Genomic DNA, 18,061 nt, shown 5'->3' with positions numbered 1-18,061 from the left:
AAGGTTAAAGATGAAATCAAAGCCGTGCCTTGCAGCGGGCTGAAAATCTATCCCCCAAAGGCAAGGCCATCGCTGACGCGCGGCAGACAAGATGCTAAATACTGCACGGCACTCTGGGATCTTTCATTTCATCCGATCAATAAGGGCTTATATTTATCAGGATTCCAAGCAGCTGCCACATCTGACAACCTCCACTTCATTTTCTCACTCCTCCTCCTCCTCACGCTAAATCGGAGCCATCAACCATAAAAGAGACTGAGGCCTCTAGCTTTGCCATTTACACCCTCAGACACAATTCCATTAAAGGACCCCCCTTTCTGGTTAAAGAAACATGCGTTGTCATTATGGTTTTGGCAACAGACCACCACGCTCTTCATATGCTCTTTGTTCCCTTATCCCCACCATAACGCCACAAAGAGAAGACAGACTTCAGACGCTTTAAACATTAGACCCTTTTTCTATGTTTGAGATTTATTTCAAAGAACCAAATTTGTGAACCCCCCTATAATTCAAAGTATTAAAATGAGCAGAAAGTTTTAAGGGGTGAGTTAAAATAGCTCAATCTCTAATCATCTGTACGACAATATTGCTGTGAGGCATTCTAAATATATTATCGCTGGTCCATCTGTGTCATCATTGATTTATAAGGCATTAAGCTGCTTTGGAAAGGGAGGCCTTCCACTACAGTAAAAAGGTTCTTCTTTTTGAAATCATGGGCATGGCAACAGAACAACCCTGGCACTTGTCTGCTCAAGAACTCTTTCCTTTAAGCATTGGTGAGAGGGAAGTGAAAATAGGACGGCTGTATCCGGTTTTAGAAGCATGAACCTTTTTTACAAAGAGATGGGAGGAAGGGAGGAATGCAAAACAAAAAACACACACAAACACAAAAACAAGGGACATCATTAACATATGAATACTATATGCAAATAGATAGGAGAGAGCAGATGTTGGTGCATTTAATTGACCTATATGTGAATTGCATCCAAACCTTTTACTCTGTTACTACGCCCAGTGACAATATAACTGGATTCAGGGACTGGCACACAGAACAGCAGTGTGAATGGGGAGTAGACAGAGTGAGAAACAGTTTGAACACGAGAGACGGAGAGAATAGGTGTTTCAAAGGAGAGCGTGTCTTGACAGGAAGCTGTCAGAGCTGGATGAAACTCAAAGACAGCGCCTGTCACTGTCCCTCTGCTGTCTCGTGCGGATGACATCACTGTGCGACTGTGGAAATGGATCACTTAATGGCCTTTGGAGAGCAATGCCGTCTGTGACATGTTACTGTAGCAGCATTAAGGCCTGGATTACAGCACACTGTCTTTATGGATATCATATTTAGACTTCTCATTCCTCTCTAATTCTCCCTGCCATTAGCTTCTCCCTCTTCTCTCCTTTCTGCCGGAGAAAGGAGAAGTCACGCATCTTAAGCTGAAATGTTTGCATGGGTGAGCCATGAGAAACACAGATGCTATTTTCATCTAGGCTCTGCCTCCTTGTCTCCCTCCCTTTCTCCTGCTTGGGAATGTCATTAAATTGTATTAAATAGCCTTTTGTCCAGAGGGCAAGGACCACCCGATATATGATAATACATTAATGCCCCAGTGTTGCAGCCAGTAGCTGAGACGATTTTAAGGCCGAGAGCTGGGCGGAACAAGCATGAAGCACATTGGTGTGTGTATTTGTGTGGGTGTGTGTGTGTGCGTGTTGTGCGCGGTGTGTGTGTCTATACGTGTGCATGTGGCTCTCTAACAACTTGACACATACTAATAGAAACATACCTAATAAATAACAAGCTTTCAGGGTCTGGCAAGCTGACATTTTCTCTGTGAGCAGGACAATTTCATATCTGCGGTGCAGGGAACCAAATTGCATCACACGAGAGTGCCAGCGGATTAGCATAAAAATTAACACTTAAATTTCAGCTTATTGCCAACCCCACTCCTGCTCCTCCTGCCACACAACAATCAATTCCTCTTATAAATCTGATTAGATTCCATGACGCTTATTATCCTAGGCATGTCCCTACACTGCCTTCCAAGGCTCAAGACTATTTGTTTAAATAGAACGAAAGAGCTGATAAATCATAGGTGTGCTTCTCATGCACACGCATGCCACCTCCACACTCTCTCTCTCTCTCTCTCTTCTCTCCTCTCTCTCACTCTCTTCCTCTCTCTCTTTCTCTCACAGTTGTCTGATCTGCAGATCACCAACGATGTGGAACAATAGGGAGTGAAATCGATCTTGACGATAGCTGGAGCACTGTAGAACTTAGCTGATGTCCAGATTGTTCCGGGGAAAAGCACAAAACTAGCTCATGCATTTCCCCCCCAAATAAGAAGAAGTTAACACTTGTACGGCCTCCGATGTTCTGAGCTTGTTTATATATGATGGTCCAGAGACCATCTTTGCTTATCTCCTCCTGTGACCACTCCTCCGATGACGACTTAATCCATGAACGTACATCTTATGAACGATGCTTTTGTTTTTCTAAATTGCTTGTCCTTTATGAGATTCTTTGTGTAATGAATAGCGCTACAGAAGTTGAAAGAATATTACTGTTATTCTAAAAGGTCAATCCAATGACAACGTTTTTTGTCTTTTTCTTCTTTAGACCAGCACTAAAGTATCCTTTTCAGTCATAAAGTATGCCTTTTCAGTCATTCATCAAGTGCACAGCTATTCCAATGGCTCCGTGTTTATCTCGGGGAAATTGGAGCAAGGAAAACCATCTCATGTTGGAAAGCCTAATACTGTTGCAATGAAATATTTTTCAATATAGTACTTTAGGAAACATTGCACAAACATAGTAAAAGCAGAACGCACGTTGGGTGGCTTGCTAGGCAGAGAGACGGGCTCACTTTTGTTTAGACTAATGGCATTTCATCGCATCCAGATGTCTTTAAGCACCATCCCTGCACTCCAAGACGTACGCAAACGTATACAAACATTATATCTAACTGCATTCCTCCTCCATGCTTAAGGTGTCCCGGTCCCCTCACTCCCCAGACTAAAGCTCGGTTAAGTGAATACCATTCAGATCCAGGGCTTTAAGACTGGAGATGAAACGTGATTGAGAGAGTTCCTGTCTTGTGTCTGTGTATGCCTGCTCGGGCCTTCTGGCTGTGAACAGGAGAGACGTTTTATCCTCTCGGGTTTGGGAATTCCACGCCGGCGTGACGCCGCGTCACATTGTAGGCCACGCCTGAGGAGATCTGGGACAGAGGTGTGCCATGGCTGAGTCAGGCATTACAAAATAAGACAGTTATAGGCCCCGATTTGATGCCCCACTGCTCTACAACACAGTGGAGCAAAGATGGAAAGAGGGAGCGAGAGAGAGAGAGAGAAGAAAGAGAGAGAGAAAGAGAGGGAGGATATGAAACAGAGGGAGTAAGAGAGAGAGAGTGAACGTCTGATGTTATAAGTGGATAACAACAGCCCTGCTAGTGCCAGCGGAGGCGCAGAATAATTTAACCAGCTAAACCCCCTCACCCTCTAGCCAACCTCTATTCTTATGCTAACACAGCTAAAGAGAGTGGGCCCACCAGCAGTAGAAACTTAAGTCCTGTTCAGGAAAAACTCTATTTCTCTCCAAGGCTATGTAACTTACTACTACACGCCATCCATAAGCGCAAACTCCAGCATACGAATACATTTACTGTGCCTTTAAAGCATATTACCTTTCACAGTTTAAGAACAATAAACGGGTGCTTAGCTGGTCTATTTTCTCTCTGTAATGCCCGCAATGGGGGGAAGAATTTGAAGTCTTAATTCGAGTAAACACTGCTCTCTTTGTTGATTGTACAGTCTTTCGTTTTTTTTTTTTTTTTTGTTGGTATTTTTTTCTTTCGAGCCTGTTGTTTTCTCTCAAACAATCATCCCTCTCACATCTGAAGTACACACCCTCGCTGACGTTTATAGGTTAACCTGTTGAACGGCGATCATACTTTTTACCGGCGGTTTATTTTATGGCCGTGTGTAATTAAGGCAGCGTGTCCTATCTCTCAGCCATCTATGCAAGGCCTTTATTTAAACAACTTTATTGTGAAATGTTGCGTTCTCAGCATTCGGCAGGGCCACACACAGATTATTATTTCATACTTCTCCAGGACTTTTTGAGAGTTTACGCTTAGAGCGGTTATTGTTTTTGATACGGCAGTCTCTTAAGACTCGACGCGACCGGCTAGCAAAAACATGTTTACAAATCCGGGTGTGAACTTCAAGGTCTACCCAGGCCAAATGTACATTCTCCATATGATTTTAGGACATAGATTAAACTATTTATTCTCAGCACGGCTGTTTAAATTCGCTGCTGGGTTTTTTTAAAGATGCACGTGCATGTTTGCATTTCTAGTGTTTAGAGGAATTTGATGGAAAGTTGAATGTTTACACTTCATCAGAAGTATACAAAATAATAGTAGCTCAGCAAATGCTTATTATAGCTTATTGAGTAGTAATATCTAATATCTACCCAGAGAAAAAAGTGGTTTCCAGTTCCCCAACACAGACACACACACGCAACTTGCATATCCACAAACCAAAACACACATCAAGGTTTTCTGGGGCCTACAAGTGTAGGGTCACTGTGTGTCTGGCGTCTAACAGGTGGCTTTGGCAGTCTCTGTGTGGTTTCAGGACCAGGCAAAGTAAAAGGAGTTATGTGTGAGACAACACTTAACACGATCCAGTCTAAAGTAAAAGTGATTTATTGTTTGTGGAACACAACCACTTAGACAGACCAGGCTGAAAGTAAAAGTGAGTTGTGTTGTGGAGACACAACACTAACAGGATCAGGCTGAAATAAAAGATGAGTTATGTTGTGGAGACACAACACTAGACAGGACCAGGCTGAAAAGTAAAAAGGGATTTATGTTGTGGAGACACAAACACGTAGACACGACCCAGGCCTTGAAAGCTAAAAGTGGTTGTGTTTGTGGAGACACAACACTAACAGGAGTCAGGCTGAAAGTAAAGTGATTATGTTTGCTGAGACACAACACTAGACAGACCAGGCGGAAAGTTTAAAGTGAGTTATAGTTTGCGGGCACAACAACACTAGACAGGGCCAGCTGAAAGTAAAAGCTGAGTTGTGTTTGTGGAGACAACAACACTAGACAGGGCCAGGCTGAAAGTAAAGTGAGTTAAACGCTTGTGAGACACAACAAATAGACAGGCCAGGCCTTGAAAAGTAAAAGGAGTTATGTTTAGTGGAGCAAGCAACCACTAGACAGGTATCAGGCTGAAAGTAAAATGAGTTATGTTTTGTGGAGAACACAACACTAGACAGACCAGCTGAAAGTAAAGTGAGTATATGTTTGTGGAGAAGCAACACTAGGCACAGCATTAGGCTTGAAAGTAAAAGTGAGTTATTTTGTGAGACACAACACTAGACAGGATCAGGCTGAAAGTTAAAAGTTGAGTTATGTTATGGTGGAAAGCCAACACTAGACAGGATCCAGGCTGGAAAGTAAAATGAGTTATGTTTTGTGGAGACACAACACTAGACAAGAGCAGCTGAAAGTACAAAGTGATTATGTTTTGGAGACACAACCACTAGACAGTTATCAGTTGAAAGCTAAAAGTGGCAGTTGATGTTTGTGGAGACACAACACTAGACAGGATCAGGCTGAAAGTAAAAGTGAGTTATGTTTGTGGAGACACAACACTAGACAGGATCAGATTCCGGAGCAGATATATTTTAATGGTGTCTTCTGATGACTGATGCGCAGTACACCAGCATGCAGAATTTAAGTGTCACACATCATAGTGAGTCAGGTGGTGGTAGAGCACAGGGCACATCCAAGAAGCTTCCAGTCAAGGAGGCTTGCTTTTAACACGTACACACGCACCACCTATCACACCTTTGATGCTCCATACTATTCTGCTTTTTAGAAATATACAGCAAAGGATGGCGACAATCAAGGATGGGAAAAGGGTGGACTGGTCACACACCAGCAGTCACATGTACTGTACTCCATGCCTTGTTAAAAGCCGCCATACAGACACTCACTTTTATACAACAAAATTCAAAAGGTTCTATTTAATGTGCATCCTTATTTATCCTGTGTAAAAAAGCATCCGCTTTTGCCCCTCAAAGAAACGAAAAACCCAATCTCAGATATGAATGTTGGTAAAAGGCTTTGGGCGTAAGCATGCTTTTTCATTCTCTGTTCCTAATAGAAAGCTCTCTACCGCCGTTCCCCTTGTAACCCACAGCCATCCCATAGGAGTTGGCCTGGGACATGCCCTGTGCTCTATGATAACCACAGGGTGAATATCTCCTGTGAATCGCTGGCCATCTAAGGGCTCGGGGCTGTGCTGCTGTGTGCAGACCGGACTTCTGAAGCCTGGGTTTGCCGTCTTTTGATGAAGAAAATGAAATGATTTCACTTTTAAGATGTGCTCTGCTATACAACCACCCAACCATGCTAGTCGCTTCATTTCTGTTCTGAGTTCAGGTGTTCTTTTTCACTCCCTCTGTCTGCTGCTACTTGAGCATATTTACTAAGACACGGCTATATGACTGGCCTGTTAATGACTGGGTAAGAAAGCTACTAGGAGCTCATACTCGTGCTACTATCCTAATAGTGCATACTGTATATCCAAGGTTGACTAGCTATATTTGAGTAGTTTAAATAAAGCGGGGGGGAAAACGTTCTCAGTACTGACTCCATCTGTTTAATAGCTTGACTTGTGCTTAAGGGTAGATGAGTGCCAGGCAGTCTGACCTGAGGCTTGTTAAGGGAACTAGACGGGTGGATTGTGTCTCCGTGACACACAGGCACAGACACACCAGTCATCTATAAACTCGCCAGAGAGGAAGACCCCCAAGTCTCTCCAGTCACATTAGGAAACCGCGCAACGTGTTTGCACTTGTGCTACAAATCATGCTATTCCCACATTGCATTGGAGTTGAGTTCTAGCGTAACGGCGCGTGTGTGTGTCTGCAAACAATCTGTATAACCTGCACAGACCCTGGCCCTGCCTGGAGCAAGGCAAAGCCCCATGTGAGAGGCTTGTTCTGCAGCACACAGGCTGTCTCTCTCTCTCTGTCACTTTCCTCACAAGTCCTCAGACCATTATCCCCAAACCTAGTTTCATACATTGGCAAATCCACACACACACACACACACACACGCACACAGCCTTTTACCACAACCTGCCCGACAACACTATGCTAATGTGGTCTACCTCGACAACAGATCGAAGCCATACCACCAGATCTTGGCTTTAGTGTAGCCTTGTATATCCCTCTCCCCCAATCGCATGTGCTGTAGAAGCCTCACAGCATATGGAGAGGGGCAGACACTTCTATACCTCAGCCTCATAGCATAGGGAGTCAGGGCAGACACTTCTATACCTCAGCCTCACAGCATAGGAGTCAGGGCAGAACACTTCTATTACCTCAAGCCTCACAGGCATAGGAAGTCAGGGCAGACACTTCTATACTCAGCCTCACAGCATAGGGAGTCAGGGCAGACACTTTCTATACCTCAGCCTCAAGCATAGGAGTCAGGGCAGACACTTCTATACCTCAGCCTCAGAGCAAGGGAGTCAGGGCAGACACTTCTATACCTCAGCCTCACAACATAGGGAGTCAGGGCAGACACTTCTATACCTCAGCCTCAAGCATAGGGATCAGGGCAGACACTTCTATACCTCAGCCTCAAGCATAGGGAGTCAGGGCAGACACTTCTATACCTCAGCCTCACAGCATAGGGAGTCAGGGCAGACACTCTTTACCTCAGCCTCACAGCATAGGGATCAGGGCAGACACACTTTACCTCAGCCTCACAGCATAGGAGTCAGGGCAGACACTTCTATTTACCTCAGCCTCACACAGCATAGGGAGTCAGGGCAGACACGTCTTTACCTCAGCCTCACAGCATAGGGAGTCAGGCAGACACATCTTTACCTCAGCCCTCACAGCATGGAGTCAGGGCAGACACTTCTTTACCTCAGCCTCACAGCATAGGGAGTCAGGCAGACACTTCTTTACCTCAGACAAAGGGAAACAGATTCGAACAGGCCACCTGGCCACCGCCAAGTAAGCACTTCTCGGACTGAGACGAGAGCGCTGAAACTGGAACCACTCTGCAGGGTCATGTCACCAGCACACATGGACCAAATGTCCATTCATCTTTAAGTACAGGACACAGGGGGAAAGTATTTTGGTTGAAAATATAATATAATCTTGGGGCAAGTCCCAACACTACATAAAATAATGGCCTGGGTAAATACAGGCTGCTTCATATTACGATCATTCTGATGTAAATGTTAATTGGTGATAGAGAACATTGGTTGCTGACCATTGAAGACCTGGGATGCATGTTTATGGTCCACACACACACGCACACACACAGTGCATGCCACCAGAGCACTATCGATCGCACCTGCTCGACACACTCTCATCGGTGTCATTCAAACCCTCTCAATTTTTAATCACCAGTTCACACTAGATCCAGTCGCTCCACTGGGCTGCACATGCACATGCACACACACACGCACGCACGCACACACACACACACAACCACACACACACACACACACACACACACACACACACACACACACACACACACACACACACACACACACAACCACACACACACACACACACACACACACACACACACACACACACACACCCACACACACAGAGAGTACACTTACTGTAAGCAAGGTTAGACAACACACACACACACACACACACACACACATGCACACACACACACACACACGCGCGCGCACACACACACAAACACACACACACAAACACACACACGCAGTACACTTACTGTAAGCAAGGTTAACTGCCACCAACCGACCAGAAAGAACACAACAGGCACACAGACAGGCTCATACAATAGATCTCATGGCTTTTAGAAAGCCCACCAACTTTTCCCCTTCAGCTTGACCTTGCTCAGTGGTATTCATTACATCATTAAGTTACCTCTTCATTAACTTTTCATTATTTATGGAGGCTTTGGGGAGGGGAGTCTTTATCAAATAGTATCTTTYGTTGAGCTCACTATGTAGAGGACAGCTCCCCCTGAGAACCAGCCCGGTATCTKTCTCTCACTGCCAACAGGAGTATCAGCCATGAGCCCTGTCATCCCATACCTCAAAAATACTGCTCTGTTCAGACTGGGGGGCAGCTAGGAGTGGGGGGCAGCTGGCTTACAAACAGAGGGCGTGTCCTCTATAAAATAGTCACAGGGATTCTAGCACAGCTTTATAGCCACAGCGTATAGTCATCAGTTATCTTTCTGTCCCACTCCTATCTTTTCCCCTTCATTTATTTAATATATTTATATTACAATGTCAAACTTCTGTACAATGACCTCTGACTCATCCAAACATCTCTGGACAGAACACATAAACATATTTGTGTTTCTCTAGCCTTACATGAGCGCCATTCTGTTCCCGAGCGTTCGTGGCGATCTGTCATTAGCGATACATCGGCCCGAACGCAGCCACAGATTGCGTTTATAAAAGTTCTGGCCACCGACCATTTAGCATCACCAGCCAATTATAAATGGCAAATCACAATACGCAGATTTTTTTCCCTCCCCTCCTAACAGCAGACTCTGGCAAGGCTCCACGGCTTCTCTTGAATAATGTGGTGATAGCCCTTTGTGCTWGGAGCTGCCCAGCCATTTGTTATTTCACACAATGAGCTGTGAGAGAGAGAGGGACGATTAGGGGTCTGGATGGCACAGTGACCTGAACACCCCCTGTACCAAAAGAGCCCGTCCCAAATAGACTACAGTAATGCAGCCCTATACTGTAGTCAGGCTAGCGAGCCGCCTCTCAATCTCCAGACCATCTAAAGATCATTTGTCAATTACAGGAGGCTAATGCATCGGGAGGCGAGGATCCCCACTGAAATAAAAGGGAGGGAAAAAAGCGAGAAGAAAAAAAAAATCTCTTGAGAAACGCTCACACGCTAATAATATAACTTAAACATGCTGAGAGAGAGCATTATGCGCAAATGGAAATCAAAAAAGAAAAACACAGTGTAATTTAAACTGGGGCAGGGCAGGAATGGGTTTATCTTACAAATGGTAATCTCTCTCTCTCTCTCTCTCTCTCTCTCTCCCTCTCCCTCTCTCTCTCTCTCTCTCTGCTCCTTTTGAGTAAGAAGACGAGTGCAATATTATCCCAGAAAGAGCATTCACTATGAGATGGGTCTCTGCCCAGTCAAAAGGAGATCTATGTTTTGTGTTGAAAGGGTTAAGAAAGGTGACCCTGAAGCCTTGGTTGTGGAAATCCTTTCTGGGGGACTACGGCAGCCAGGATTTTCAACACACAAAGGTAAAAGTCTCTGAGAATCACATCTCCACAATAGCACATCGCCCCCTGGCCTTTGAAACATACCTGGTCTGCTGCAACACAAGGCACTCCATGGATTAAGAAATCACATCCACCGCCTCAAACAGTGAACATCGTAAAAGGTACAAAACATTTCCTAAATAGCTACCGGAACAAACTGCTCTCTCTATAAGATAGACGTGTCGCGGTAAGTAACACTCAAGGTCGCCGAGCATTATTCCGAAGATAATGAAATGAACTATTTAAACAATTAAACCTGTGTATTTATCTTCAGTGGAGCTTGAGTTTAAAAAAATAATGTGCAACATTTCAAGGCTTAGCAGAAACCTCAGTGAGACAATGGATGAACACAAACAAACACACACACACACACATACACACACACACACACACACACACACACCAAGGCCCAGTCAGTCTGACGTTATCTTGTAAGACTTGTGTTTCCGAGCAGCTGCATTGCTGAAAAGAGGTGTGCTGATATATTCTAATCACTTTTTCTTAGCCTGGCTGATTATCGCATCAAATGGGCTGTGGCGTGATTGGTTGTTTTTGGCTCTTCCGGCGCGATAGAGATGGCAGCCTCGCTTCGCGTTCCTTGGAAAATATGCAGTATTTTGTTTTTTTACGTGTTATTTTCTTACATCGGTACCCCGGGTAATCTAGGTTTTCATTACATACAGTCGGGAGGAACTACTGAATATACGATTAACGTCAACTCACCATCGTTCCTACCAGGAAATATGACTTTCCCGAAACGGACTCAGTGTTTTGCCTTCCACACAATACAAGGGATCTGATCCCAGCCGGAGACCCTGTGCGACGCCGGAAAAGGGGGAAACGTGGCGGTCTCGTGGTCAGGCTTCGGAGACGGCACATCGCGCTCCACTCCCTAGCATACTACTCGCCAAGTCCAGTCTCTTGACAATAAGGTTGATGAAATCCGAGCACGGGTAGCATTCCAGAGAGACATCAGGGATTGCAACGTGCTCTGCTTCACGGAAACATGGCTAACTCAAGGGACGCTAACGGAGTCGGTGCAGCCAGCTGGTTTCTCCATGCATCGCGCCGACAGAAAACAAACATCTTTCCGTAAGAAGAGGGGCGGGGGGTATGCCTTATGATTAACGAGAAGTGGTGTGCACCTCATAATAACACACAAGAACTCAAGTCGTTCTGTTACACTGATCTAGAATTCCTCAACAATCAAATGTCGACCGCATTATCTACCAAGGGAATTCTCGTCAATCATAATCAGCCGTATACATTCCCCCCAAGCAGACACATCGATGGCCCTGAACGAACTTTATCTGACCTTTGTAAACTGAAACCACACACCCTGAGGCTGCATTCATCGTAGCTGGGGATTTTAAACAAGGCTAAATCTAAAAAACAAAACTCCCTAAATTCTATCAGCATATCGATTGTGCTACCAGGGCTGGAAAACACTGGACCATTGCTACACTAATTTCCGCGACGCTTACAAGGCCCTCCCCGCCCCCCTTTCGAAAAAGCTGACCACGACTCCATTTTGTTGATTCCTGCCTACAAACAGAAACTCAAACAACAAGCTCCCGCGCTCAGGTCTGTTCAACGCTGGTCCGACCAATCTGAATCACGCTTCAAGACTGCTTCGATCACGCGGATTGGAATATGTTCCGCATCGGCGTCCAAAACAATATTGACGATATGCTGATTCGGTGAGCGAGTTCATTAGGAAGTGCATTGACGATGTCGTACCCACAACACGATAAAAACATTCCCAAACCAGAAACCGTGGATTGACGGCAGCATTCGCGTGAAACTGAAAGCGCGAACCACTGCTTTTCACAGGGCAAGGTGACCGAAGCATGACCGAATACAAACAGTGTAGCTATTCTCTCCGCAAGGCAATCAAACCAGGCTAAGTCTCAGTACAGAGACAAAATCGAGTCGAAATTCAACAGCTCAGACACAAGAGGTATGTGGCAGGTCTACAGTCAATCACGGATTACAAAAAGAAAACCAGCCCCGTCGAGGACCAGGATGTCTTCTCCCAGACAGGCTAAACAACTTTTTTGCCCGCTTTGAGGACAATACAGTGCACTGACACGGCCCCCTACCAAAACCTGCGGGGCTCTCCTTCACTGCAGCCGAGGTGAGTAAAACATTTAAACGTGTTAACCCTCGCAAGGCTGCAGGCCAGACGGCATTCCCACCGCGTCCTCAGAAGCATGCGCAGACCAGCTGGCTGGTGTGTTTACGGACATATTCAATCAATCCTTATCCCAGTCTTGCTGTTCCCACATGCTTCAAGAGGGCCACCATTGTTCCTGTTCCCAAGAAAGCTAAGGTAACTGAGCTAAACGACTATCGCCCGTAGCACTCACTTCCGTCATCATGAAGTGCTTTGAGAGACTAGTCAAGGACCATACACTCCACACTACCCGGACACCCTAGACCCACTCCAATTTGCTTACCGACCCAAATAGGTCCACAGACGACGCAATCGCAACCACACTGCACACTGCCTAACCCATCTGGACAAGAGGAATACCATGTGAGAATGCTGTTCATCGATTACAGCTCAGCATTTAACACCATAGTACCCAAACTCGTCATCAAGCTCGAGCCCTGGGTCTCGACCCCGCCCTGTGCAACTGGGTCCTGGACTTCCTGACGGCCGCCCCCAGGTGGTGAGGGTAGGCAACAACATCTCACCCCGCTGATCCTCAACACTGGGCCCACAAGGGTGCGTTCTGAGCCCTCTCCTGTACTCCCTGTTCACCCACGACTGCGTGGCCAGCACGCCTCCAACTCGATCATCAAGTTTGCGGATGACACTACAGTGTGTAGGCTTGATCACCAACAACGACGAGACGGCCTACAGGGAGGAGGTGAGGGCCTCGGAGTGTGGTGTCAGGAAAATAACCTCATACTCAACGTCAAACAAAAACAAAGGAGATGATTGTGGACTTCAGGAAACAGCAGAGGGAGCACCCCCCTATCCACATCGACGGGTCAGTAGTGGAGAAAGGTGGAAAGTTTAAGTTCCTCGGTGTACACATCACGGACAAACTGAATTGGTCCACCCACACAGACACAGCGTTGTGAAGAAGGCGCAGCAGCGCTCTTCAACCTCAGGAGGCTGAAGAAATTCGGCTTGTCGCCAAAAGCACTCACAAACTTCTACAGATGTACTTCGAGAGCATCCTGTCGGGCTGTATACACGCCTGGTACGGCAACTGCTCCGCCCAGAACCGTAAGGCTTCCAGAGGGTAGTGAGGTCTGCAGAACGCATCACCAGGGGCAACCTACCTGCCCTCCAGGACACCTACACCACCGATGTCACAGGAAGGCATAAAATCATCAAGGACAAACAACCACCCAAGCCACTGCCTGTTCACCCCGCTATCATCCAGAAGGCGAGGTCAGTACAGGTGCATCAAAGCAGGGACCAGAGAGACTGAAAAACAGCTTCTATCTCAAGGCCATCAGACTGTTAAACAGCCACCACTAACATTTAGCGGCCGCTGCCAACATACTGACTCAACTCCAGCCACTTTAAAAATGGGAATTGATGGAATTATGTAAAAATGTACCACTAGCCACTTTAAGCAATGCCACTTAATACAATGTTACATACCTACATTTACCCATCTCATATGTATATACTGTACTCTATATCATCTACTGCATCTTGCCATCTTTATGAATACATGTACCACTCGCACTTTTAAACTATGCCATTTATTGTTTACATACCCTACAGTACTCATCTCATATGTATATACCGTTCTCTATACATCTACTGCATCTGCCATGCCGTTCTGTACCACCAATCATCCATATATCTTATGTACATATTTTATCCTTTCACACTTTGTGTGTGTGTGTAAGGTAGTAGCGTGGAATTGTTAGGTTAGATTACTGTTGGTTATTACTGCATTGTCGAACTAGAAGCACAAGCATTTCGCTAACTCGCATTAAACATCTGCTAATCCTGTGTATGTGACTAATAAAATTTGATGTTGATTTGATTTGATTTGTTTTAACCGAGAATTGCTCAGTAGAACAGAATGTTACTGTCCTCCTTTAAGATCTCTGTGTCCCCCCCACTAGCAGAATAATCACAGAGGGGAAAATCTAGTATAACTTTGTTTACTTGTTCAGTTTTTGCTTATTTGTCCTTCTTTAAGAACGTTTCCTGGTTTGGAAAGGCGCGTAAAGGTGGCTATCTGAAATGTTCCTGATTGTAATTGTCAATGTTGAGGACGCAGAAGAGTCTGGCTAGCCCAGGTATGACCCAGCTAGTGGAAGTCTCCTTAACTTAAAGACATCATTGTCTGAGAGAGATCCTATCACTCTCAGCCCCTTTCCAGCGTCCCGCTTCATTTCATCCCTCTCCCCTTCCACCTCCTCTTTAAGAGACTAAAGCGCTGCCACACTCCACTCCAAGGATACAAGCACACTCATTTCTCTCAATCCCTCCCGTTCTTAATTCTCCGTCATCCCAAGACATAAGCCATCGGAATATTGGGAAAGTTGTGCCGAGTTCAGATTGGATCTGTGTAGCGATGACAGAATACATCATCCGACAGCCCACTAAGCTCCCCTGAAATAGTTGTGTGTCTGCCGCACGGCATTACTGTCACGCTTCCCCGAGACGGAGCGCACTACTCTGCTTCTCCGTGTTAGGCGCACCTTCGGGAATACCTGAGACACCTAGGCAGGCCCCACCGAAGAGCTGAGTCCTACACCACACGGTCACAGCGACACAACAGCACCAGAGAGAGAGAGCGAAGAGAGAGCGAGAGAGAGAGAGAAGAGAGAGAGAGAGAGAGAGAGAGAGAGAGAGAGAGAGAGGAGAGAGAGAGACGATGAGAGAAAGAGAGAGGAGAGAAGAGAGAGAAGAGAGAGAGAGAAGAGAGAGAGAGGAGAGAGAAGAGAGAGAGAGAGAGAGGAGAGAGAGAGAGAGAGAGAGAGAGAGAGAGAGAGAGAGGAGAGAGAGAGAGAGAGAGAAGCGAGAGAGAGAGAGAGAGAGAGAGAGAGAGAGAGAGAGAGAGAGAGAGAGAGAGAGAGAGAGAGAGAGAGAGAGAGAGGGAGAAACGGAGCGCTTCTCCAAGAGCGGGAAATTCCTCCTCATCTCATAGGCAATTGGATTAGTTAATGATAACACATCACCTCAACACTCCAGCTCCGTTCTTCATTACTGCATATCCTCCAGCTAGAGCTCATGCATCATGCATGTGGTGACTTAAGTTGCGGGTTACATATAAGTCTATGTTAGCAGACTGTATACGTCGGCAAAATGTGCATGTACCTGTTCTGTACACTACCGGGTGTGGGATAAATCAATATGGTATTGAGTTGAACTTAACTTAGCCATGTCCTAGGACCTCACWCATGCCTTACACAATCCCCTGTAATCAAAGACTGCAGCCTTAACTGTCAGAGAGGGATCCCTGCCAGAGAGAGGGGGTAGGGGTGGATGGGGGGGGGGGGTAGACCCCCAGACCCTAGAGATGGAGTGTCACATGAGCTCCATCGCAGAGTGCCTTTATTAGCCGAGGCGTGGGTCTTACCCTCACTGTCATCTTCAAATGTGGCGAACACCTGCTCACAGACGCGCAACACAATCACACAGAGCCTGCAAAGAATTCATTTAGAGTCGGGGGGTAATTGCAACAAAAATATGAAATCTGGACGCGTCACATCCATTTCTCAGGGCCCCAACTGAGAGTAATTTGAAACAGCTTCCCATCGATGGACTTTTCATCTTTTGTTTTTCTCTCTGAAAGCTGTTCAGTTTCTTTAATACCACACAGATATCCAGACGGTTATTTGCTTAAAGAGGGACAACTGACAGATATTCTTTACGCTTCTACCCCCCCCCTCAGATCCCACGTCTAAGATATATGATGGTTCCGGTGCCAGCATCTATAATATAAATTAGCAATGCAATAAGATTTGCAACGCTGCCACAATCAGCCCTGAATCCATAAGCAAATCAGCCGCCTTCTCTCACCCACCCGTGCCAGTGTTGCTTTTAACTCAGTCACATAATGATCCCTCTATCCGTCTAGCTCTGAGACTCAAGCACTGCTAATAATTCATGCCACTTTTTATATGCCATTGTGCCTGTTGATGTTCCTCATCACTGAACCCTGCATGACTGGTGCCACAATTACATGTTTGTGTGTGTGCGTGCGTGTGTGCGTGCGTGCGTGTGTGTGTGTGTCCGTGTGTGTCCGTGTGTGTCCGTGTGTGTCCGTGTGCTTGTGCACGTGTGTGTGTGAATGCAAATGGGCTGCATACTCTCTGTGTATGTCCACGTATGTGTGTGGTGTGTGCTCTGATCGACATTGGTTCGAATGGTTAGGAGGGAACAGATGTCAGCGCATGTCGACTGCCAGGAAGACTGAACAAAGCCAATCACATTCATTCCCTTCCTGTCCAAATGCAGTATAAGAGGGGACCTGAAAAACAACCCATGGCATTAACTGTGAGCATGCCATCCCATGCCCCTTCCATCTCGCGCCGTGTATAAACCAGCACATGCTGCCCGCCTGCCTTGCACACAGAGGGACACCTTCCATCTCATTCAGGATAAATCGCTTACATGATTAGAGACGTGGAGGAGTGTAGAGGCAAGATACAAAATGGCGTCAGAATATGATCTACCCTCAATGATAGCTTAGTCATTCATGAGCTAAGCATCGTTAGCCATTTAGCGCTGGAGCCTAAACCCAAACGGGTCTTTTTCACACAGAATAAAATGATCGTCGCAAACTATCTTCTGACATAACGATCAGTTCCCGCGTGTTGTTTGATTCCAACGGCTACGTTAAGTAATGTTCCCGTGTTTAACAAAATCTATTTACAAGAATCACTATCAACGCGCACACAGGCATACCCACGCACGGTGGGCTCTTTCATACGCTCGGATAGGAGTGCAAATCTAATTCAGGTGACAAACAAGCGTCTTAATTATTTTGGAAAATGTAGTCATGCGGAAAATCATATTCACCAGACGATAATGAAGAGGAAACGGAGGAGGACAACAGAAGTGGATCTATGCCACGCTGTTTGACCTCTGACCCACACAGCACTACACAGACCCAGAGGGAAAGGCAAGTGGAAACAAAAGCACCCGCACTTATTGGGGCGTATTGGGATACTGCGTAATCGGTCGATAATCCAATGTCCTTGGTAATCAGCTTCAGACTGCCTTTGATAAGAACGAAAGTAATACGTTAGACCATTAACAGACGTTCTGTGACGGACATCTCATGGAACGTACGAAGATAATAACTGTCTTTCCCGACAACTGGAGTGGCATTCTTGCTAGTATTTTACTAAGGCCCTTGACACTATGACTTACAGGGCTTTTTGAGTCTTCTGAAATGTTTCCCCTTGGACAGGTTTCTGAATGCTTATCATGATATTGATTATGACACCCCTCTTCTGCATCAAAGGAGACGCGCCTCTACAAACAGACATCTGTGCTTCATTTCATTCTATCAGACCAACAGCCAGTGCATCATAAAAGAATTGGCACTCACCATGTTAACCCCTTACCCTACATTGGTTTGGTTTCTTTGTTTGTCTGCAGATATACTGTATCTACCTGCGCTATAGAGGCCAAATACGTTTGGGATATAGATACTCTGAGCTATGTATTGACCTGGCATGGAAAGATTGAAAGTATAGAAGGAGAGAGAGAGAGAGAGAGAGAGAGAGA

At 45.8% G+C, this 18,061-nt stretch overlaps 1 protein-coding gene across 1 annotated transcript in view; it reads right to left on the bottom strand.

Annotated features, from left to right (window-relative positions):
• Positions 1-18,061, bottom strand: part of znf536 (zinc finger protein 536) — a 188,402-nt gene that overhangs the window by 146,385 nt on the left and 23,956 nt on the right. The window lies entirely within an intron of this gene.

The sequence above is a fragment of the Salvelinus sp. IW2-2015 genome, linkage group LG10 (genome assembly GCF_002910315.2).
Source record: "Salvelinus sp. IW2-2015 linkage group LG10, ASM291031v2, whole genome shotgun sequence".
NCBI classification, from domain to species: Eukaryota; Metazoa; Chordata; class Actinopteri; order Salmoniformes; family Salmonidae; genus Salvelinus; species Salvelinus sp. IW2-2015.
The sequence above is the reverse complement of the archived record's forward strand: the minus strand, read 5'-3'. Positions and strand labels throughout refer to the sequence as shown.